At 35.6% G+C, this 25,302-nt stretch overlaps 1 protein-coding gene and 1 pseudogene across 4 annotated transcripts in view; one reads left to right on the top strand and one right to left on the bottom strand.

The window, feature by feature from the left end:
• Nucleotides 1-25,302, top strand: part of ADK (adenosine kinase) — a 507,004-nt gene that overhangs the window by 372,328 nt on the left and 109,374 nt on the right. The window lies entirely within an intron of this gene.
• LOC118523464 (small ribosomal subunit protein eS19 pseudogene) lies at nt 12,536-13,134 on the bottom strand (annotated as a pseudogene).

The following is a 25,302-nucleotide window of genomic DNA, read 5'->3' as shown; positions in this document are numbered from 1 at the left end:
GTAGAATTCTTAATTTGATAAATAGAATTCTTTTATTTACAGAGTCAAGCCAATTTGGGTTGGTAGGTTGTAGAAAATTAATTTCTTACCATATGAGGAAATACATATTTTCTTTCTCTCATCATGGCATTAATTCAGAAATGACTTCTCCAGTTCCTACCTCTTCCAGGAGGAACATTGTTTACTCCTTCATAGTCATACTTCACCTTTGTTATGCTAAAGTCAGAGTTTATATTTCTTCTTATGTGGATTAGAAATGCACCACAAGGAATACTGCAAAATAAATTAGCAGAATTTTTGCTTATTGTTGAGGACATTTCGACAGCTACACAGTGGGTGAAAAAGTTTTAAATTTACGAAGCAACGTTATCACAACTGAATGGTACTTAGTACTGTTTTTCAAATAACAAATGGAAGAAGTGGAAGATCTATGAGACAGGGTTGCCTTTAAAAATGTAATTTTAATGCATTAATTACTGGGTGGCAAGGGCATAGGAAGAGGTAGGCCTTTTCTAGAAATATTCTCATCTCTATTTCTTTAGATACTCTCAGATTTATGTTAACTAACCTCAGGATTTGTATTTCTTTCTTTTTTTTTTTTTTCTAAGCAATAGAAAAATATTCCCAAGACATTGCTGATTTTAGTTTTCAGATTGCCTTTGTCTCTGTAAGATAAGTAACATGAGTACAGGGAATACTTCTGGAAAGGTTGCTTATACCTAGATCAATTTCAAGTTAGAGGCTTTAAAAATTACCTGTATTTAAAAAAAATTACCTATATTATAAGACAATAGAATGTTCTGGATAGTGGGTAAAAGAGTAGACTAGTATTAGTAGATGAACAAACTTTTGGCACTCATTTTTGGTACCTCTACTTCTTAGGAAAGTAATTGAATATATTCAATCCTGTAATTTATTTTACAATGATCATTTAATAAAATGTTTACAATAATTTCTTATCCTGAGGTTTATAAAATATCAACATGGGATATCAAAATAGATAAACTTGACAAATTAATGAATTGTGAATTATATATTTCATCAAAGTACCTTTAAATGATTTTCTTAAATTTCCAGCTATAATAATAATAATGCATGCTCATTGTAGAGAATGAAAAATATAGAAACATGCAAAGAAAAAATTAAAATCAGCATTCATCGTATCAGCCAGCATTAATGACTCTAAATTTTTTCATGTTTTCTTACAGTGTTTTTTCCATATGTATTTTTAAACTGTTTAGTTTGAAATGATTTCCAACTTAGAGAAGGGTTGTAAGAAGAGGACAATTACATTTCTCCCCTATGCTTTGAGCGTTCCCTCTCTCTGCATATAGTACACCTAACCACAGTACATATTCAAATGTGTCTAGTTCTCCCAAGAATGCCCTTTCTAACAATTTTGTTTTCCTACTCCAAAATCCAATCCAGGAGCATACATTGCCTTTACATACCATAGCTCTTGGTTTCCTTTAATCTGGAACAGTTCCTTGGTCATTCTCTCTCTTTCATGACATTGGCATTTTTAAAGAGTAGAGCCAACTGTTCTATATATGCAAAATTTCAAGAAATTGAAATTATTTCCATTATAATTTTATATCCTTTTTCTCATTTAGTATTATATTTTTAGCATTTTCTAGTGTCATTAATTGTTCTTTCAATTATCATTTTGGGTGGCTATATATTTTTTATTTTCATTAGTCCTGTATTAGACATTTTTACAATTTCTCATTTTTTTAGTATTACTAATACAGTTGGGAAGAACGTCTTATAAATAAATCTTAATTGTAATTTAAATTTCTGAATACATCTATCAAGTGTTCGTTAAGTGCTTACAACATGGAGCAATAAAACAAAAATCCTGCAGAAGGCAATAATTAAATGTTAATCTCTATGATTCTGAATATAATTAGATTGGAAATTTGGAAACGGGGGAAATTACCAGATAATGAGGGTGCCCGATTTAGGAAACAGAAATATAGGGTATCCATTTAATTTTGAATTTCAGATGGGACACACAATATTTGGGACATCCACTAAAAAATTACTCATTGCATATCTGAAATTCAAATTTAGCTAAGTTTTTTGTATTTTATCTGTCGACCCTACTGGAGGATTGAGTGTTCAGAAAAACTTCATGATAGTGATAGAGGGAAGTGAAGACAATGTTTCATAGAATGAATGGCTTGAGAATGCCACTGAAGCAAGAGTGAGTGTAGTTTCTATGAAGTATAGTCCATAAGGATAAAGACTTTGTGTCTCATTCACTGCTACATCCCCAACCCCTTAAACAGTGCCTGCACACTGTAGATACTCCGTAAATATTTTCTGAATGAATGAGTGAATGAATAAATGAATGAATGAATTTGCACTATGAATAAAATCAGGCCTTTTGGGACAAAGGTTACCTGTTGTATCTAAGTTGATAAGAATCAAATTTCCATGAGTTTGGAATACCTGGCAGACAAATTTGGACATCCTGCCTTCCTTTATTCAACTGAAATAGAAATGTGAAATATAAAGATATTTTTAAAATGAAATATAATGATTTATTAAGTTTCTACCATTTATCAGATATCGGGGATACTTCAGTGAACAAGAATAGACATGACTTCTATACTCATGGATTTTAGTCTAGTGAGAGTGACAACGTTATTTAATTAAACCACTCATTAATTTATAATTACAAATAGACACATATTATGAAAGGAATGTACTTTGTTCTGAAATCACATAAAATGAGGGTATATTCTTAAAAACCTAAGTTGGGGATAGGGTTATGTTGTGTCATAAGGGATAGATCCAGTTTCTTCTATGAAATCTTCATCTCCCCGAGTTTATAGAATACTCTTTAGGCTGTCACACTTGGTTCCTATAAGCTTTGGTTTTTTATCTTAATATATGGATGATTTAGTAGATTATATATTCTTTGAGGAAGGAGAGATTAGAGTAGGCAAAAAGGTGTTATGATTTATTTTTATCACCTGTAGTTTTCATGTGTATAATAGGTGTAAAATTTATGTTGACTCGCTGAAATTATGATGGAGCTTTTGATAGCGGTAGATATGCCATAAACATCTAAGAGATTATTTCTTGATTCTTTGAGCATCTTAAAGAAGTTCATGGTGTCTAGATGTCATTCTTAGTTTATAGACCTTGAGTGGCAATTTTAGGTCGGGGATAGATGTCTAGTGATTGGCAGTCAGGGAGCTTTAATAACCATTGTTACATATTAACTTTAATCAAAGCAGTTGCTTTTGAATCTGCTTTCAGTATATATTGAAAATATGACTACATCTTACCACTTTTCTTGCCTTCCTTCTGGTTCCTGATGCTATCATCACTTTTCTGGATTATTACAATAGCCTCATAATTGCTCTCCCCTGGTCTTGTCCTGCTTGCAGCAACAAAAGGAAGATATTGGAAGCTTTTGAGCAGTGGTGGTAGCATTACAAGCTCTGTGCTTTGACATGGCCACATTGTTTTTAACAGATTGGAATAGAGGCATAGTACACATGTGTTGACTTGGCATAGTAGTAGGGAATCAGGATAGCACAGTCAATTCTTAAAGACTTTATATTCTTGGTAGTTAAATAATTATCTGCTTGCCAATATTAGTACAGTTGACCCTTGAACATGGGTCACTAACCTCCCCATACTGTACTTTTGTAGAGTGTAAATTAATGCCTTAATAAAGCTACTTTTTTTTAAAGGACACTAAGATAACAAATAGACCAACCACAGATGAGGAGAAAACATTTCCCAATTCATGTATCTGACAAAGGATTATATGCAGAATATATAAAGAACTCCTACAAATCAGTAAGATGACAAACAGCACAATAAAAAAAAAATTGGGCAAAATATTTGGACACTTCAATGAAAGGAATACTATAATGGCCAATGAGCACATGAAAGGGGCTCAACATCCTTAATCATGAGGGAAATACAAATTAACACCACAGTGAAGATACCATTGCCCACCCACTTCAGTGGTTTAAGTTAATAGGGCCACCAAGTGTTGGCAAGGATATGGAACAACTGGAGCTCTCATTCTTTGCTGAAGGGACCACAGATTTGGAAAACTATTTGGGAGTTATTTTGTTTGTTTTATAAAGTTCATCATACATCTGCCCTATGACTCAGCAAGTCATTTACCCAAGAAGAGCAAAAACGTATGTCCACAAAAAGACTTACATAAAAATATTCATAGCAGGAAACAGAAATGTCCATCAACAGGATAATTTTTCAACAAATTATAGTATATTCATATTATAGTACACTACTAGAAAATAAAAAGGAATGAACTACTGATATCCCCAACCACAAGGATAAATCTCAGAAAATATTATGTTAGCAAAAAGAGTCAGACACAAAAGAATATTTGTATTCTATATTTCATGTAAACAATCTATGATGGAAGTCAGAAAGTGTTCCTTCTTTGTTAAGGAGGCAAAGGGATTGACTAGTGAGGGACAGTAGAGAACTTTCTGGGATGATGGAAATGTTCTGTATCTTGTTTGGGGTGAACATTTAAGATCTGTGCATCATATTGTACATTTATTATACCTCAATAACAAGAAAATACAAAATGCTATAAATAATAGCTAATTGTGAGCCAACCAAGCGATTCTATTAATGTCTCACCATTTTTTATAAGAAAAATAAATCCTGCGAACCATGAGAGACTATGGACTCTGAGAAACAAACTGAGGGTTCTAGAGGGGAGGGGCGTAGGGTGATGGGTTAGCCTGGTGATGGGTATTAAAGAGAGCACGTATTGCATGGAGCACGGGGTGTTATACAGAAACAATGAATCATGGAACACTACATCAAAAACTAATGATGTAATGTATGGTGACTAACATAATAAAATAAAATTAATTAAAAAGAAAAAGAAATCCTGCTTCTCTGTTTCTAGAGAAAGAAAACAGTTTTTTAGTTAATGCTATTTTTTATATACTTATATATGGGATACAAATTATGAAAAGGTTATCTAAACAAATTGACTAAAGATCACCTGTGGAAAAAGGTGAATATTTTGCTTTTTTGCCTTTGCATATATATTGAGGAAAAAAGGTGATTTCCCACGGTAGGCTCTTGTACTCTGCTCTCTTACCATTTCTTGTGGTAAAATGTGCGCTATAATGTTCTGACCATGGTAAAGTAATTATACATTGATGAACTCCTTTACTCTCCTCTTATATTTTTCTTTTTTCTTTGTAATGAAATATTTAATATGATCAAAGAATATGTGTAACACATGTTAAAAGCAGATGCCTCTGCTTCCCCCTTCATTTGAAGTATTTAAAGCTTTTAGCAATCCCTTGCAGAGCTATGCCTATTCTGATTTTGTATTTTCATTTCCTTGCAGGTGTATATATCTATCCCTTGCATATGTACATGTATATGTGTATGTATACATATATGTGTGTATATATACATATATGTTTTTATACAGTATATTATGTGCTTCACTTTTAGCTTTATAGAAATGGTGTATTATGATATTGCTCTTTTTCTTCAATAATAGGTTTCTGTGATTCATCCATGTTGCTATATGTAGCAAAAGTTTATTAATTTACATTGCTATATAATTTTCTGCTGTTAAAATATGTTTTTGGTCCCATTTCCTTTCTCATTCTTTGACCCCATTTGTTGTTAAATCAGCAAAATTATCAGTGACTTCACATGTATGGAATGCTTCTAACAAAGAGTTGTAATTATGACTTGGAAATATAGATACCATTAGAAATTCCTTCTATTCCTATAAGCATAGTAAGCTATATGATTTGCATTTTTATAGTAGGGTATGAATTATATAGTTATAATGACAGCTGCAGGGTAGAAAGTTTTAACACACTAAAATGAAATTTATCTTGGAGACATTTTTGGTATCTGAAGATCCACATGCCCCATATGGTGCCACTGAACCAATGAGTTTGAAGAAATTATTCTTACTGCTGAAACAGCACAAAGTACAAATTACTCTTTTTTATACAAATTTATTATCTTTTCAGCTAAATTTCTGTATGAATAATTATATGTATAAAATATAGACTATAAATATAATGTCCTTCATCACACGTTAGTGTGATTTTCCTCCATGTTCCAATAAATGGTACTGTATTTTCTAAATTTGAAGGTTGTAACAAAAAAAAGTTGCAGGTCAAAGTTAATACCAAGTTATAAGATATGAAGCTTAGAACATTGTCATTCACTATAAAGAATAACCATAATTCTGATGGGTTTTTTTAGTAGTCCATTTTGATATTAATATTTGTTCTAGTGAAATAGTGTTTTATTTCTCACAGAATATGGTCCTTTCTAAAAGAACCCCAAAGTATTTACATAAAAACGTAATTTTGTGTACATGCAGATATAGCTTATTTTTATTCATAACCATAGTATTTTTTTAAAGATTTTATTTATTTATTTGAGATTGAGAGAGCGTGAGCAGTGGGGAGGAGCAGAGGGAGAGGGAGAAGCAGACTCCCCACTGAGCAGGGAGCCTGACATGGGGCTCAATCCCAGGCCCCCAGGATCATGACCTGAGCCAAAGGCAGACACTTAACTAACTGCACTACCCAGGTGCCCCCATAACCATAGTGTTATAGTCATTGTGGTAAGCCATTTTATTAATGTAACCACAGGCTTAAGATAATATGAAATTTGGTATAAATTTAACTTTTTAATATAATTTGTATTAGGGGCTGACTTTTTTCATTACATTTTTTTGTTGAGAGAGAGACAGAGACAGAGTGTGTGCAAGAGCGGGGTGCCAGAGGGCAGAGGGAGAGAGAGAATCCCAAGCAGGTTCCACGCCCAGCATGGAGCCCAACTTGGGGCTTGATCTCACAACCCTGAGATCATGATCTGAGATGAAACCAAGAGTCCAACACTCAACCAAGTGAGCCACCCAGGCGCCCCCTAATTACATTTTTTAACTCATTCAGCTAATTAACTTTTTTTAAGTCATTGGTGTGAAATCCCTTTTGCTGTTTCGTAAATCAGAATCATGGATCAAAAGAGAGGGAGAGGGGGAGGGATTGGAGGAGAGAGAGGATTGTGAGAGAAACTTGTTATGATTTCTGTTCCTAAGTGGCATCATACAGAAAGTTTAAAATTAAATATACAGTATTATAAGTATCTCGTTGAAATGCAGGACAATCAGAGACTGATCTAAAGGTAATCAAAGATAACCAAGTCTTCGGAGGATCTTCTTTCTAGGTTGCACTGGTGAGAAAGGACATAGAAGTGAAATAACTCTGATGTCAAATCAGATTTTTTTCCCCCTAAATCAACGTAAAAACTTGACTTTGTTGGTCCTACCAGTAGACTCAACCCCCTAGTGAAAGTAGGCAGAGCACTCTTTTTCGGTTGACCAGGCTAAGACTCCCTTCGTCTTTATATCATATATATCACTGCACATAGTTTTTTAGAAGCCTAGATCTCTAATAACAATAACAGTAGTTCTCCATGAAGCAACTGAAACCCCGTCTGAAAGACATTATGCATTTGTTTTCTTGAATGGGGAAGGCATTATGGGGAGTGAAGGCTTATTAACCTGATTTAAAAAAAAATATGTAAGGGGTGGAATTTTATTTTAATAAGTCATGCAGCAAGGAAATTTAGGTTATTGCAGCTCCAGGACAGCAATTACTTAAATATTGACAACCTATACATGTTTTACATGCCCGTTTGCTCTCCTGTTCACTACTGAAATGTAGTTACCATAGCAATGAACACATCACATGGTTCCTGTGCTAGTTCTAAAATAGAGAACAGCAATATGCCATATGAGCCATGCTTATTTTCTACATAAGGGCTGCATCTACAACTTGAGGCCATTCCATACCCTTCTCGGTGCAGATAGCTTGTCATTGATTTAGAAAGCTTTTAAAGTAAAAAGCAATTGGCAAGAGTACATATCAAGTCTCCAACCTTTCTTGTACTATATGGTATATATTCTTTGCCACTGAGCTAAAAGGACAGCTTTACTAGCTTTGACCAGCAGGGACTCTGCTATTATATATTTAACCAAATATCTTCTACTGGAATATCAGTACCACGCAGGAGTTTAGACGGAAGGGACATTTATACCAGGGATGGAAACATTTTCTCTGTCTTATTGACCAATCCTTAACCAATCTAAGCTTTTCTCCTACTGTTTGCTTTTATGTCTCAAGTTTTTAAAAAATAGGATTCTTTTGAGAATTTGAGGAGAGGAGGATGCCAGGCACAGTTGGAGATATGCTATTAGTTCCCTTTTAGGACCATTATTGCTCTGTAAGATTTAAGCATAGGTTACACAGCAGTGTATCAAAAAGGACTGCAGATTTCTGTGACTGATGCTGTTAGGTCCCCACTTCTACCTTACTCTTGCATTCTTTTAGAGTATGTAGTAGACTGTCAGACCTCAAGAAATAAAACAGGTGCATACCCCTATTACTGTGGATCTTATATATTTACTTGAAATAGTCCAAGTACTATAACATGTTAGTGAATGATGCTACTCTGTAACTATTTCTAACATATAAAATAAGCACTGGAATAAAATAAGGAAATATAAGGAAATTTCGATTTGAGCTGCCAGTTGTACTACACCTATTGTCACTAGAACTATAAATTAAAATTTTTAAATATTATGCACTGAAACTACTAGAAACAGCTACACTACAGGTAGCAGAGGACTCCAGTGCTTTATTTCCTCATTACCTTATACTCTTGACTAAATTTTGTAAGAGGTGAATCACAGGTCTTCACACGCAAATTAGTAAATTTAAGAAGCTAAGGGTGCCTGGGTGGCTGTCGGTTAAGCATCTGCTTCAGCTCAGGTCATGATCCCAAAGTCCCGGGATCCAGTCCCACATCAGCCTCCCTGCTCAGTTGGGAGTCTGCTTCTCCCTCTGCCCTTCACCCTGCTCGAGCTCGCTCTCTCTTGCTCGCTCTCAAATAAATAAAATCTTTTTAAAAAAAGGAAGAAGAAGCTAAATAGGCATACGTATTTGGCTGGCTGGCTACTACTAATGGGGGATATATGTTGATTGTTTTAATATTTGTTTAATAATTGTGTGTTTTTTCATCTCCTTTTATAATTTGAAAAACATGTGCTTTAGTATTACATAAACTATGTAGGTGTGCCTGGTTGGCTCAGATGGTTAAGTATTGGACTCTGGATTTCAGCTCAGCTCATGATCTCAGGGCACTAGAATTGAGCCCCATGTCAGGCTCTGCGCTCAAGAGGGAGTCTGCTTGAGGATTCTCTCTGTCCCTCTCCTTCTGCCTCTCCACCTGCTCGCACGTGTGTTTGCAAGTACGCAATCTCTTTCTCTCTCAAATAAATCTTTAAAGAAAAAAAAAACTGTGTAATATGGGTACTTTTATATCCAGATAATTTACAACAAAGTAGAGCAAGTGACCAGAGATGTCATTATAATCTTGTACTTGAACCTTATTATTTTTTTTCTTGGTCATTATTTAAAAATGGTACACTACACTGATGAACATAGGGGAAGGAAAGGAAAAATAAACTAAGATAAAAACAGAGAGGAAGGCAAACCATAAGAGACTCTTAACTATAGGGAATAAACTGAGGGTTGCTAGAGGGGAGGTGATTGGGAGAATGAGGTAATTGGGTGATGGGCATTAAGGAGGGCACTTGATGTAATGAGCACTGGGTGTAATATGCAACTGATGAATCACTAAATTCTACCCCTGAAACTAATAATACACTATATGTTAACTAACTTGAATTTAAATAAAATCTAAAAAAAAATTAATTAAATTAAAAATAAATAAATAAGACTTTCTAAAAAGAAAAAAGGTTGTACACTACAGAAATAGGTAATACAGAAAGAAAACTCTTTTGTAATCCCACCACATCTCATAGTGAGATAATCTCTTAGTTTGGGGTATGCCCTTCCAGATTATTTTTTTATTTTGAGAGTATACTATACTTCTACTTTGCAGCTTTTTTCCTAACAACCTAGATTGCTTTTCTTGTTAATATAGACTTTATCTTCCTTATTTTTTATAATAATTGTATTATTAAATGACTACATAATTTGTTCTCCTATTGAAAGCTATTGGGATGTTGTCTATTTTTTGTTATTGTAAATAGCGCTCTGTTAATATATGTCTTATACTTTTTTTTAAAAAGATTTTATTTATTTATTTGACAGAGAGAGAGAGCGAGCACAAGCAGGGGGAGCAGCAGAGGGAGAGGGAGAAGCAGGCTCTCTACTGAGTAGGGAGGCTGATGCGGGGCTTGATCCCAGGACCCTGGGATCATGACCTGAGCCAAAGGCAGACGCTCAACGGACTGAGCCACCCAGGCGCCCCTATGTCTTGTACTTTCATGTAAATTTTTCTGTAGGCTCAATTTCTAGAACTATAACTGCTGATTCTTAGGAAATGAAAATTTAAATTTTGATAAATATTGCCTATTGCCCTAAGTGTTTCTACCAAATCATATCCCCAATTTAAATGTGTTTTTAAGCTTTGCTGAAATGGTAAATTTTAAATGACATCTCATCGTTTTAATTTGTATTTCTAGAGTTATTGTTGAAGTTCCACATCTTTTCATGTTTCTAAGCCATTTGTATTTTCATCTTCTGTTCTCTCCTTAATTCTTTGTCTTTCTTTTGGATGGTTCAGTTTTTCCTACTAACTTTTTTCTTTTGTGTTTCCTTTCCTTTGTTCACTAGGAAAAATTCCTAATTGACTTGTAAATGTTCCTTCCAGCTTGTCTTTTGTCTTTATTTTTGGTGCTTTCTAGTATATGGAGGTTTTTAATTTATATATAGTTAGATTTATTAGTCTTGTTTTTTATAGCTTCTAACCCTTATTTATTAATATTGAGTTGTACATTTCATATGGGTCTCATGTACATATTCATTCACTTGTTTACAGAATCTAACCATCTGAGTCCTATAGTATATCAGGTGTCTGCTAGATGATGGGTCAATAGTCTATGTGCAATCTAAGGATATAATCATATTTGCAACAATGTTTTAGCGGAGCAACAGGTCACATTCTCTAGAATGGTTAGCAGGTACTTCTGAATATTGCTGTAAAGCAAATTAACACATAACATGACCAAGTTCTCTAGAATTATTAGCATCTACTTTTGAACATTACTGTAAAGTGAAACTAATGTGTAATATGTAAAGCAAAAGTAAAAAGCTACATATAACAACAGATAAGTAGTTTGTCCTTTTTTGAAATTTAACTAGTTTAGTCTTTTATGTGTCTTAATATTTACTATTAGTTTTGTGGCTAATACATCTACACCTTTCCTAGTTATGGTATTATTATGAAAGACATGGCTACTGGCATTTCACACAGAGTAGGAAAAATTCCTTTACATAAAAGGCAAACCACAATTATCCTCATCCTACATACTGTTCTAGAAATTATTAAATCAACAAATATTTACTGGGTACCTGTTTTATTGCTGGGCTCTTACAAGAAAAAGTAGTGAACTTTTTTCTTTTAATTTAATCTCTGCCCCCAGTGTGGGGCTCAAACTCACCACCTCAAGATCAGGGGTCTCATGCTCCACTAATTGAGGCAGCCAGGTGCCCTAGAATGTTTTGTTTGTTTCTTTGTTTGTTTTTAATGTGAGTTACAAGCCTGTCTTCAAAGAGCTCATGGTGGTCTAGTTTGGAATATGTAGCATTAAGTACTTTAAAAGTTAAATGATAAAGAAAAAAAATTAAAAATAAAAATTAAATGATAGGTGTGCTTGGGTGGCTCAGTCAGTTAAGTGTCTGACTCTTGATTTTGGCTCAGGTCATGATCTCAGGGTTGTGAGATCAAGCCCCATGTTGGGCTCTGTGCTGGGCATGGAGCCTGCTTAAGATTCTCTTCTTTTCCCTCTGCCCCTCTCCCCTTCCCATCTCTTAAAAAAAAAAAAAGTTAATTAAATTATAATTATCCAATGATGTATAAAGACCCCTTCCCAAAACCAAACTAAAACAATAGAAAAAACTGTCTCTTCTGGAGCAGTATTATCTGCTAAGGAAATGTTACTGGTGTGGAAGCTTTGGCTACAGTCATTTCTAGAATGTAAAATGAAGAAATCATAAAAAGTCTATATCTCCCACTCCCCTTCACTCATTTTGCCTATCCCCCACCCCCCCTCCCCTCTGGCAACCATCAGTTCTCTGTATTTATGGGTCTGTTTCTGCTTTTTGTTTGTTTTTTTATTCATTTGTGTTTTTTTTATTTTATTTTTTTAAAAGATTTTATTTATTTATTTGACAGAGAGAGAGAGATAGCAAGAGCAGGAACACAAGCAGGGGGAGTGGGAGAGGGAGAAGCAGGCTTCCCGTGGAGCAGGGAGCCCGATGCGGGGCTCGATCCCAGGACCCTGGGACCATGACCTGAGCCAAAGGCAGATGCTTAACGACTGAGCCACCCAGGCGCCCCTGTTTTATTTTTTTTAATTCCACAGATAAGTGAAATATGGAATGAAAGGTACAGCATAGGGAATATAGTCAATGATATTGTAATAGCACTGTATGGTGACAGATGGTGGCCACACTTGTGGTGAGCATAGCATAAAGTATAGGCTTGTTGAATCACTATGTTGTACACCTGAAACTAGTGTAACACTATGTGTCAGTCAAACTTTAATTTTATTTATTTATTTATTTTACGAATGAGGCAATTTATTGACCCAGCATTTGTTGTAATGCTTCTTGTTGGCAGCTGCCACCTGTCCAGCGATTCTGTCCAGATCTCTCTGTCCCTGAGGTGTCAGTTTGCGGCCCCTATCTTGGTCCTTTTCCACCATTTTCAGCCCCTCTAGGGCTTGGAGGACGCTGCGAGCCACGCTCTTGGAGCCTCTACTGAAGTGGCTGGGCATGACCCCATTTCTCTGACGTCCCCCGTAGATCTTGGTCATGGAGCCGACCCCAGCGCCGCCCCGGAGGTACAGGTGCCGTGCTGTGGAGGCAGCTCGTGTGTAGAACCAGTTTTCATCGTAGGGAGCAAGCTCTTTATGCTTGGCCAGCTTGACAGTGTCCACCCATTCAGGGACTTTCAGCTTCCCAGACTTTTTGAGGAAGGCTGCCAGAGCTCTGATGAACTCCTGCTGGTTCATGTCTTTTACAGTAACTCCAGGCATCGTGCGGCTGCCAGCCAGGGGAAAGGGCAAAACTTTAATTTTAATGAAATGGTATTTAAAAAAAAGAAATCATCAAAAAAACTGAACGTGGCCAGTTTACAAGTAGGCAGAATACACAGTCATCTGAGAGTTTATGAATTTAAGTCTGCTTTTTCCACCACTTGCCAGTTACTCCTTTGTCTTAAAGCTTTTACTCTATTAAAGTTGAAGGACCTTCTGGAAATTTTAGCATTTTAAATGCTGTCAAGTATTAACACCGCAGTGTGAGTAAGTTTAAGAGCCTTTCCTCATCTCGGTTTTGGATAGGGAAGGTAAGAGACAATGAGAAGACTAGTAGTCTGAGGTAAGGGGAGAAGATAAACTGTCAATCTGGGGATAGGGCATCAAAGGTAACCTTTGAACACCTCAAAGCTTCCTCAATATAAACTTCATCCGCCCAATATACACATGTCTGTTCCTCAGCTTCACTCATTTTATTGAAATAGATTGGAATTGTTAAAATATTTTAAGGTGTTCCCTGTTTATAATTTATAAAGCATCATTATATGAATCAGAGTTAAAACAGAAGCAGAACAAGTAGATACAGATATAGGAATTTGTTATAAGGCATTGGCGTATGCAGTTCTGGAGGCTAGCAAAGTGAACCCAAAATCCAGTTAGGAAAGGAAGATCATAAATAGGTTGAAATCCTGTGGACATAAGCTGGTTAGTCTCTCAGCTCAGGGAAAGCCTAAGCTCTCTTTTACAGGGCTCACCTAATTAAGTCAGGCCCACCTGGGATAATCTCCCTTTGATTAACTTAAAGTCAACTGATTAGGGACTCTAATTACATTTGCAAAATTCCATCACAGCAGCAACTAGATTAGTGCTCGACTGAATAAATAGGGAAGATAGTTCAGCCTAACCAAGTAGACACATTAAAAAAAAAAAGCCATCGTAATCCTTTAGACATCATTTAAATAATTCTTTTCTTGATCATAATCATCGTAAAAAATACTTCCCCTACAACTAGTAACTCCACAGATATTTTCAGGTAATATAATCATACTACAGGAACCACAGTCACACTCAGAAAAGAAGCTTCATCACTGGTCATAAAACAAGACTTAGAACTAGAAGCGTCCCCTTAAGAGGCCATCTGAATCTATCCCTTCTTTTTACAGTTGTAAAATCTGAAGCCCATAAAGGCTCTCAACTTAATTTTTGTTTTTTAATACCACAAAAGGAAATGCCTCATTTAGGAATACGTTTTAAATGACTTAGTCTTTCACCCGAGGCCCTATAAGAATTACCTAAGAAAGTAGGTGGGACACTGAAAGTAGTCCATTTTCAGTTCAATTAAACTAGTTGTCACTTTATATTGCTATTATATATAAGAGATCCTGGTATGCAGAAATATGTTTCTTTGGGTGCAAAACTGAAAATCTGGATATTTAATGAATTTTGTAGACATGGCTTTTATCAGAATGAATTTTGTACTCTTTGGAGGATCCAAAGCATGTTCTAAAAGGTCTTGTAAGGATTAGTGACACAGTTTTACTGTTTCTCCATTGCCTTGCCTCCCAACTTTACCTTATAATTTTTTATAATGGATCCCCAAAGTTTGCCCTCTGATATTATGGTCTACAGTTAAATTCAAGTGACATTTAGTTGGGAGGGTTTTTTTGGTGCTTAGTCATTTATATCTGATGTTCTTGAGCATTTACACAAACTTCTCACCACTAAAGGTCCCTAAAAACCATTTATTAATTCAAAAAAATTTTAATTACTTCTAGGTGCCAAGTACTTCTCCTGATAAAACAGTGAGCAAGATAGTCTAGGAGGAAAGTGAGCCAGAGAAACACCAGCAGTAATTGTGGAAAATACCATTACAGGAGAAGTATAAAAATATGATTCATGTCTTTTCTTTATGGCCCACTGCCTGCACATACTACATACTTGATAAATGCTTTTTGAATAAATAAGGCCTATATGGCATTTTTAAAGGAATATAGACTTTAAAAATATATGTCTATAGGGTACTTTGTACAGAACTAGGGCAAGTAGAACAGGTAGAAAAGCCATAAAAAGTTTGATTTGGGGATGGATTCAAGGACTAGAGTATATTGGAATGGGTGCAAATCCATTTTCACTGATTAGCAATTTGTTTCATTTTCTTTAGAGATGATCTTACTCGCCTTGTTCATGACCTTTAACCTTTGTTTGAAATTAGTGCATCAGTTTGTGCTAATTGGAATTGCCAGTGACCAAGTGAATATGACATATCTATAAAAGAACAGAGAAAATTAGGTCCTTATTATGTTACTGCATCACTAATCCAGGCTTCCAGCTAAATGCCAGAATATAAATTAGATCCCTTATCAAATGTGGCACATAAAATTTTAGGATCCTTTTTAGTGTAGTACATGTGCTTTCAATAAATGCCTGCTTTGGCAAGAAATTATATCAGTATTCTTTGTGTCAAGTACGCTTGCATTATATTTTATGCTCTATAACTCTAAAACTGTCCTTGCAAACCAGGTCAAGGGCAAAATTAAATTTGGTTTCTGGATTTAGTTTTACATTGAACAAATACCATTTTTTCTTTGTTTGGTTATATTGTGATATGGTTATTTGCTTTATTTGGTTTTTCACTGAGAACAAAATTCAGAATCCATAACACTGTCTGTCCACTAACTATTCTGCTGCCACACTGGCCTATTTTCAGTTTTAAAAACCATTGAACTCTTTCTCCTGTCCTCTCAGGCTCTTTGCAAATGCTCTTCCCTCTGCCTTGACCTATTTTCACCCCATTATTCAGTATTATTCACCCAGTTAACTCTTACTCATTCTTTAAGCCTCAACTATCAATCTCTTAGAGATTCCTTCTTCATCCACACCACAACCAGCCTTAAAATACAGTTTTAAACATCCCCTTTAATATTACTATATTACTAGTTCTTAACAGTCCTTGGCACGTAGTGGGTGCTTATTAAGTGAAAGGATAGATTAATATATTGAGTACTTACTATCTTCTAGTCACTATAAAATTCCCTCAAGGAACTTTCTCAAGTCTGAATTTCAAAGGCCCATGTTACTTTGTAAATAATATACCTACTTTTACTTTAGGGGACAAAATTAGCAGTTCTGAGTGAAATCAGTATAAAAGATGTAAGGATATACATTTATATAAATGCATGTGTACATATGTTTGTATATGGCACGTTGCAAAGTAAAGTGAATATTTTACTGTGGTTGCTGTCAAGAAACCTTGAAAGCTACTACTTTAGTGAATACTGTTGTACAATAATTGCCTTACAAGTATGTCTAGAAAAACAACCTGTTTCACATATAAACTTCCCCAGGCATCTCTCTGCTGTCTGTATCTTTGGCTTCTAATAGTTCTTTGCTTAGAGTCAAAAGTCAGAATCTCTGATATCTCCCAGAAAAGACCATTTAAATTAAATGAGTCCATCAAGATTTGGAGGAAAGCCACTTGAAAAAAAGAAAATATATTACATTCTACCTTTAATTTTCAAAACTTGAAAACTAATGGTATTTCATCTATTCTTTTTGATGGTCCATGTGCCCCAGTCCTGTGATTTCCTTAGCATCTGTAATAGTTTTTGCTTTTATGCTTTTAGTGTTTTTCTCCCCAAGATGCTCTTTCAAGGTCCAACACAGAAATCCTTTTTTCTCTAACAGACTTTTCCTGACTAACCCTATTCCATTTTTTTTGAACTCTGAATTTTTTCACCATGTGAGTATATATTTCTTAACTTTTGTACACTATACTATCATGTATTTGATAAAAGATATTTTTTTTTATTGTAGCCTTTGTGTGTGTGTGTGTGTGTGTGTGTTTGCTGTGTTCTTGCTCCTTAATCTCACATGATCCACACACACAGTCCAAATCACTTTAATCTTATTTTCCTTGAATTAAATGAAATACAATTTTAAATCCCTTTCCTGGAAAATTAAATATAATTCATTACTGGGGTACTTTCCTTCACCTCCTCAAGGTTCTCACAAAGTAAAACATCTCCCCCTCCCCCGCCAAGTCTTCTGTCCCCATTGTCTCTACTGAGAGAGACCTACTGTTAGCCCTTCAAGTCCAGTGGCTCTGCTGCTTCTTGGAGTGTGAGAATCTTGGCCAAGGCCGGTTGCTGTAGTAGCTTAGATACAACTTCCTGTGTTCGGTATTTTCTGTTGGCCCTTCAAGACTGACATTTTATGAGGTGCCTGGGTGACTCGGTTAAGTGACCAACTCTTGGTTTCAACTCAGGTCATGATCTCAGGGTCGTGGGATCGAGCCCCGTGTTGGACTCTGTGCTCAGCACGGAATTTGCTTGAGATTCTCTCTCGCCCTCTCTCTCTGCCCCTCCCCTCATGCACGCTCTCTCTCTCTCTCAAATAAATAAAATCTTAAAAAAAAAAAAAAAGATTGACATCTTACTCTTTTCCTTCCCTATTCTGTCCTTGAGGACCCTAAGAAAATTGCTTAGCATGGACAGAAAAGGTATATAGACCTTGTGGGACCCTAAATATTTTTGAATATGGTTTCAAAGCCCTGGAAGTCTGAAGGTCAGGTGAAAGTAAAAGGATTGAGAAAAGGGGAGTTACAGCCTGGAAAGTCAAATTACAGGTCTTAGAATTCAGCCTAGCTCCAGCAGTGCTCCAGAAACATTACTGTATCCTTAATTAGTGCCTCTTGAGTTGATGAAACAATATTTGCAAAACTATTCCCTACAACTGAATTAAGAGAGTTAAAGATTTTAACAATTCAAGATTACTGCCTATGACACTGGTGATCTTTTAAACAAGTGGTCATATCAAAAATAAGACATAAAGCTTGTTTTATGAAGAGGAACAGTGTTATAAGACCCCACTTGCAATTCTAGTTTTCAGATTAATGAATATGATAAAATTAAGATGGAATAAAAATTTTAGAAGACAGTTAAATAAAATCCAAATTGGATGTGGAATAAAGGCCAAATTGTTATTTTCAGTCATGTGGTGCATATTTCCATATGTTCTGAAAATCCTCAAGAACTTGGCACAAAGTTCTGCTGAAATAATTTCTGCTTCTTAAATGACAGGTGCCTCATCTTTTATTGTAGTATTAATTCAGAATCCCATCAAGTAAGAAAATGCATAACACAAAAGATAAATTTATAAGCATTTGCCTAACTCTAGCCATAGAATCATTACTTTCTATTTCCTTCCTCTCCTTCACCTTCTGGCCTCCTTATGTCTTTATTTTCTCCTTCTTTTCGTTTTAACCACAATCACTTCTCTATCAGATGGTTCTTGTTTCTACTTCTGAATACATTTAAATGCCATTTATAAAATCATAAATTCTTATTGAATTTATGTTTAAAAACCTAATGGGATTCAGCAGTAGTTCTAAACTACAACATAATTATTAAATGTAGTTTTTAATACCAGTGATGATTCACATTTTCCAACCTCCATATTTTACAATTTGTTTTTCTTGGCAAGGGTTTAAGTATCCATGAATAAGGCGAAAGGTTTCTTGAATTTTGGCGTTTAAAGAAGGAATGAATCTTTTCCTGTCTTCTAAAAAGTTACTTTACCTTTTGCAAAAAGATATAAGCAGTAGAAAATGACAGATACTTAAATCTACTCACTGATTTAGGCCAAAGTCGCTGGACTTCTTGCTTATGAAACTCTCCCTGATAGGAGGTTGTCTGGTTGTTAGGGACCTTCCATAAAATCATTTTTATGGTCATTGAATTTTAGAATCAGAAGGACTTGAGAAAGTATTATAAGCCTCTCATTTTTGAGATGAGGAATCTGCGAAAAACAATTTGTGTCTTGTCCAAAGTCACATGAGAGGTAAAGTAAGAGGCAAAGCAAGAATTGGAAATCATGTTTCTTTATTCCAACTCTAGGACTGTTTTTATACCATTATTTTATGAACATGGAAAGCAAGCTGAAATTCATTATATTGTGTGTTTACCTAAAATTCATTGTATTGTGTGTATCTTAGAACTTGTCGTTTCTTTCTTCTTTTAATTTTTTTAAAAGATTTTATCTATTTTGAGAGAGAGAGAGTGTGTGAGCAGGGGGAGGAGCAGAGGGGGACGGAGAAAGAATCTCAAGCCTACTCCACACTGAGCGTGGAGCCTAACGTGGGGCTCCATCTCACAACCCTGAGATCATGACCTGAGCAAAAACCAAGAGTCAGAAGCTTAACCGACTGAGTCACCCAGGCGCCCCAGAACTTGTCATTTCTATACTTTATTCTTTGAATTAAAATATTTTGTATTAGTCATCTGTTTTCTGATTTGCCATGTAAGAATCTTCATTTATCTTCCCTTTTATATCCAGTCTACATAATGCTACTAGGTAACCTAATCTTTCCAAGATCTAGTCCTAATTATGCCACTTACCTACTCAAAAACTTTAGTATCTCTCACCTTCTCTATCTACATACTACATTGTTAAATAAATTAATAAATCCATTGTCCTAGCTTATTAAAGACTAATTCTACCTTTCAAATTGTAGTACTTTCTGCTCCTCTACTCATCCCTTATGATCCAGCCAAATTGGACCACTTGCTGTTCTCAGAATACACCTTTCATTTTCCATACCTCTATGTCCTTCCTTATTATATATTCACCTAAATTTTTACCTATATTTTTAGGTTTATATCAAATTCTGGGGCACCTGGCTGCCTCAGTCAGTAGAGCATGCAACTCTTGATGGTGGGGCTATGAGTTCAAGCCCCATGTTGGGGGTAGGGTTTACTTTAAAAAAAAATTTGCCTTCCACCATAAAGCCTTCTTTTGTTCTCTTTCCTTTTAATTTCAATTGCAATCTACTATACTCTGACTTCAGTTTTTGCATTCATCTTAATTATTCTTATTTTTGGTTAATCAGATGAGTCTAGCAGAGTGCCATATAACCGTGGAAGTAAGTGGTATCTAATATGTTAATTGGTTTCTAAAGTTCTTGAAACAGATGGAAGATAGTTATTGCTACCCCCTTTTATTCCTACAGCAGATAACCAAAATCCGCCCAGATCATCACAACCAAGAGAAGTCCTACAAATATATATTAGTATTTATTTGCTAGAGAAAAAAGAAAGGCTTCATTTTAAAATTGTGAAGTGTACCATAGTGACTTATTGCTGGTTATAAGCTCATTTAGACTTCTGTTTTTATCCCACATGCTGTAAATTTTCTAATTATCTTGCAGCTCAGCAAAGTAAAATAGTAGCTTGTCATAAAAGTGCTTAGTTCGTAGCTTACCAAGTCCTCAAACTGAATTGTGTTTACTATTTACCCCTGTTACTTAATCTGTATGTAGGGTGTTTTGTGGTTTTTGTTTAGTTAACTTGTTGGTTTGTTTTTTGCTATTCTTGCTGCTTCTATTGTAAATTTTTTGACATTTACCATTATATTGTACTCTATGATACCCAGTGTCTACCAGTGATGTCTGAACTCTATATGTCTTTGAAAATATAATTATAATTTAAAAATTCAGAAGAAAGTATTCTCTTAGGAAAAACCATCACCCTGATTATTTGTATATCACATGGAAATGAGGCAAATGCCAACATCCTTTATGGTAACCTTCCAGAGCAGGACTGCAGATATGACCAAGATATGGATTGCATAAATACTCTCACAGAACCAGCAAACCAGCAATTTATGAAATATTGCACCAAATCGTAGATCTCATTCTTGAAAATCTCAATACTCATACGTACAAAGATCTTTTGCCTTTTTAAAAAACATTCTTTTGATCAGTTTAACTCATCCCAGTGCACATTTATTTAATCACACTATGTGCAAGGCAAAGTTCTAGGATAAGATATAAAACCCAGTTCTAAAGAAGCTTGTAAACTAGGGGAGAAAATAGACCCTGTAAATAAATTATAATGCAGTGCAAGAACTAGCATAATAGAGGCACATACACAGCACTAAGTTAGTGAACTCTGATCCCAAAAATAAAGTATGAACACAAGAAATCAAGTCAATATAAATGTATTGCAGAGGTATTTCTTCTTTGCTTAATGTAGGCAAGTGCTTTGTCCTTATCATTTGGTAAATCAACAAGGATTTATTATCTATTCTGTGCAGAGCAATATGTTAGATGCTTTGAGGATACAAAGTGAGAGTTTCTGCACGAAGAATTTATAATGTAGTAGGAGAGATAAACTGTCTATACAAATAACTATGTTTCCAGTCTGCACATAATTGCCATAAGAGAAACCTTTACAAATTGAGCAAAACTCTTCTGCAATGCAGAAAGCCACATCTGGAGATAGGGAAAGGAGAGACCATGAACAATTCAAGAAGGCTTCCATTAAGCAGAAGATGGTTGAACTAACCCTGGAGGGATTGGTAGGATTTTGACAAGGGTGGTTGAAGGGTATTCTAATTCATTTAGTGCCTACATGTGCAAGGTAGCATGAAGGCAAAAAAGCCTGAGGCATGTTCAGAGAATAGCAAGTATTCTAGTTTGAGTGGCATCTGGTACATGTATAAGGGAATAGTAAAAGATCAGGCTAGAAAGGAAAAGTAGGGGCACTTTATGGAGGACATTGAAAGTCAGACTGTGGAACTAGGACTTTTATCAGGAAGCAATAGCTTTTTGGGCAAAGGCTAATCGAAGTTGATATTTAGGAAGGTGAATCCAATGGTCATGTGCAAGGATGCATTCAAGCTGAGGGTGACTGGTACCAAAGACTGGTTAAGTGACTATATAATCTAGGCAAGTGGTAGTACAGGCCTGACCTAAGGTTGTGTTGGTAGGAACGAAAACAAGGTTACAGATGTTATCGGCCTTAATGCTTATAAAATGTACTTGGCAGAACCTTGAAGCTATCAGATGCAAAGAGAAAGTGTCAAAGGAACTCTGGAAGTGAGACAGGATATATGATGATGATATCAAGTAAAAATAATAGAGGAAATTACTCCCCAAAAAATGTAAAGAGAAAACAGATCAGAAAATTGGTAACTGAATTCTAGAGCAAGACTGTCTTTAGGGAATTAACAAATGAGAAAGAAGATAAGCAACAGAAAGATGAGAGAAGAAAGGGAAAGAAGAGCCCAAGTGGCTCAGTCAGTTAAGCCTCCAACTCTTGACTTCAGCTCAGGTCATGAGATCAAGCCCTGCATCAGGCTCCCCATTATGCGGGGAGTCTGCTGGAGAGTCTCTCTCTCTTCCCCTCTCCCCCTGCCCCCCCCCCCCACTATCTATCACTCTCTCTCTCTTTAAAATAAATAAATCTTAAAAAAAGGAAAGAAGATATACAACAGAAAAGTAGGAAGGAGAGTTTCTAGGACAGGGTAGGAAATTCAAACTGAAATATCAGTTAAGTCTCATTTCTCAGCTCTTAAATTATCCATTGGAATTGGGAAATCCAAGCAAAAGAGCTTGAATGTACAGGAGTAAGTTGGGAAAAATTGTCCAAAGACCCAAAGGAGGGAAAATATTTACTCAAGAAATGAAGAGTAATTGGCGATGCAAAGAAATTTGGAGATTGAAACTAAACCTCTGAAAGAATAGAAGGAAATGAGTACTCATTTTATTTTTAAAAATTATTCCTAAATTTTACACTATGCAGAAATCCTTCTTCCCTCAAGAAAAGCAATTAAGTCCTATTCAAAAAAGTCAAGAGGAAAGGCTGAGATTGGTGAGAACGCAGTCTCTGAAATGGATGTAGGTGGAAGCCAACTTGTAATACAATGTATAATAAGTCAAAATTGCTGTTAACAAAATCCCATCTGTTAGCCCAATCACTTTATAACGTTTAGTGCAATAAAAATGCCAGTATTTTGTTACTAGCTCTGTGCTGTATTACCTTCAATTACCCATGTGTTGTTGATACCCAATGAAAACTCATCCTTTGTCATGGAGACTCCAGAACTCCACAGGCAGGCACTAAGATTGGATAATGTGTTCTCTCAGATTCTGACAAGAGGTAAAAGATAGACATTTCTTTAATTCTAGTTTTTAGACTAAAATGATTGGCTCCCATTTCATTATCCAATCTTTTCAGAAATATTCAGTATCTTTTCAAACCTATTTGTTTTTCATACAGCAAGGGTAGGTGAAATCACACTTTCCATCTGACATTTGAGACCCTGCTACATGCTCTGTTGGGTGTTTCCTACCATTTTTCTGTGATTTTTTTTAATAGCCTGACTTGTACATTTGGCTAATTTCTTTTTCATGCACATTGGGTTTTTTTCTTTGACTTCTTTTTCTTCTCTCTGAAGATACCTGTGTTGATCATTACTTGCATGGCTATCCTAGCTACTTCCCACTGGCCATTATGAAAATTTAAGTTTGCTTATATGTTGGACTTCTAAAGCAGCATCATAATACACTCTGTACATAATTATTATTAGCTAGCAAAAAGGAAGAAAATAATACTGGTTATTGGTGATATTTGAAAGTGGTATTTTTTTTTTTAAAGATTTTATTTATTTATTTGACAGAGAGACAGCGAGAGAGGGAACACAAGCAGGGGGAGTGGGAGAGGGAGAAGCAGGCTTCCCGCAGAGCAGGAGCCCGATGCGGGGCTCAATCCCAGGACCCTGAGATCATGACCTGAGCCGAAGGCAGACGCTTAACAACTGAGCCACCCAGGCGCCCCAAAAGTGGTATTTTATATACATATCCATAGGTTAAAATTCAGACCTGAGGAGAAATTACCTTTTTCTTGTTTGGTTTTTTTTCTACTAGAGATAGGAGACTAGATGCTTTTTTGTTTTTACTATATTTTGTTATGTTATTAAATCACAATGTAGTCCTATAAATTCCCTTTTTTTACTTAGTCCAGTAACATTTTGGACTGTGAATATTAATATTCTCTCTTCTTCCTCAGAAGACCAAGAGACCTAAGGAATAAAGGAGCTTTGTTATAGGTCTGAACTTAAGAGTCAAAACAACTAGAAACTGGTGATCTCTGTGACATCCGTATTCTTCTGTCATATCTCACACCTTACCCTTGCCACTTTGCTCATAGAAAGGTTTATAAGAACAACTCTGCCCTGTACAGTTGTCCATTTCTGTGTTTTATATATTGTTTTCATTGTATTTTTACCTTATTTTCTAGAAGTTAATTTTTGTACAACTTTCAGACTAGAATAAGTTGGGCCATTAGAGTGGCCCCAGGGGGCGGGCTTTATAGTGGCAGTGGTATCACACCTTGACAACTTGGGAAGGATCATGCTTTGAATATGGAAAATATAAAGGGTATTGGTACACCTTTGAACTGAGAGAAAGGAATCATTAGACACTTAACAAGAATGCTAATCTCTCCCCATCTGAGATCTTCCCTTTGTCTAATACTTAGCACTGATCCATAATGCCTTTCTTGTCCGCATATGTATGTATCTAAACTCATAAGAATTGGTTATTTATGACTTTGACTGTCTTTTTAACGTAAGTGATTTCGGTTTTAGGTTTTTTTTGTTTTTTTTTCTTTGCCAGTGAATGAAAGAAATAAGACCTGTCAAAAGACAAACATTTTACTTTTCTCAAGGCTAATAAGCTGGAGTCTGCTCCCCATAGGGCCTTCAGTTCTTCATTAGTAACTTAATTAAAAAGAAAAAAATCTGTTTTGAAACATAAGTACCCTACTAGTAGCATAATTCAGGGGTAAGCAAACTTCTTCTGTAGAAGTCCAGTTAGTATGGTCTCTGTTGAACTAGTTAACTCTGCTGTGGTAACATGAAAGCAATAATAGACAATATGTAAATGAATGAGCATTGCTGTGTTCCAGTAAAACTTTATTTATAAAAACAGGCAGTGGGCTGAATTTGTCTTGCAGTCTGCCGACCCTGGGCATAATGTGTTGATCATACATTATAGTAAAACCCTCTCTATTGGTTGAGAGAGGATCAGGGAGAAAATTTTTTTATTTTTATTTTTATTTTTTTAAAGATTTTATTTATTTGATGAGAGAGACACAGCGAGAGAGGGAACACAAGCGGGGGCAGTGGGAGAGGGAGAAGCAGGCTCCCTGCGGAGCAGGGAGCCCAATGCGGGGCTCAATCCCAGGACCCTGGGATCATGACCTGAGCCGAAGGCAGACGCTTAACAACTGAGCCACCCAGGCGCCCCGAGAAAATTTTTTTGAAAAGGAAAGATGTTACTACCTATCTGGGGCTTTCTAGTTGGTAAGATAAAAAGCAAGAAAATGACA

This window comes from Halichoerus grypus, chromosome 7 (genome assembly GCF_964656455.1).
Source record: "Halichoerus grypus chromosome 7, mHalGry1.hap1.1, whole genome shotgun sequence".
Classification (NCBI taxonomy): Eukaryota; Metazoa; Chordata; class Mammalia; order Carnivora; family Phocidae; genus Halichoerus; species Halichoerus grypus.
Note: the sequence above shows the minus strand (reverse complement) of the source record. Positions and strands in the feature narration are given on the sequence as shown.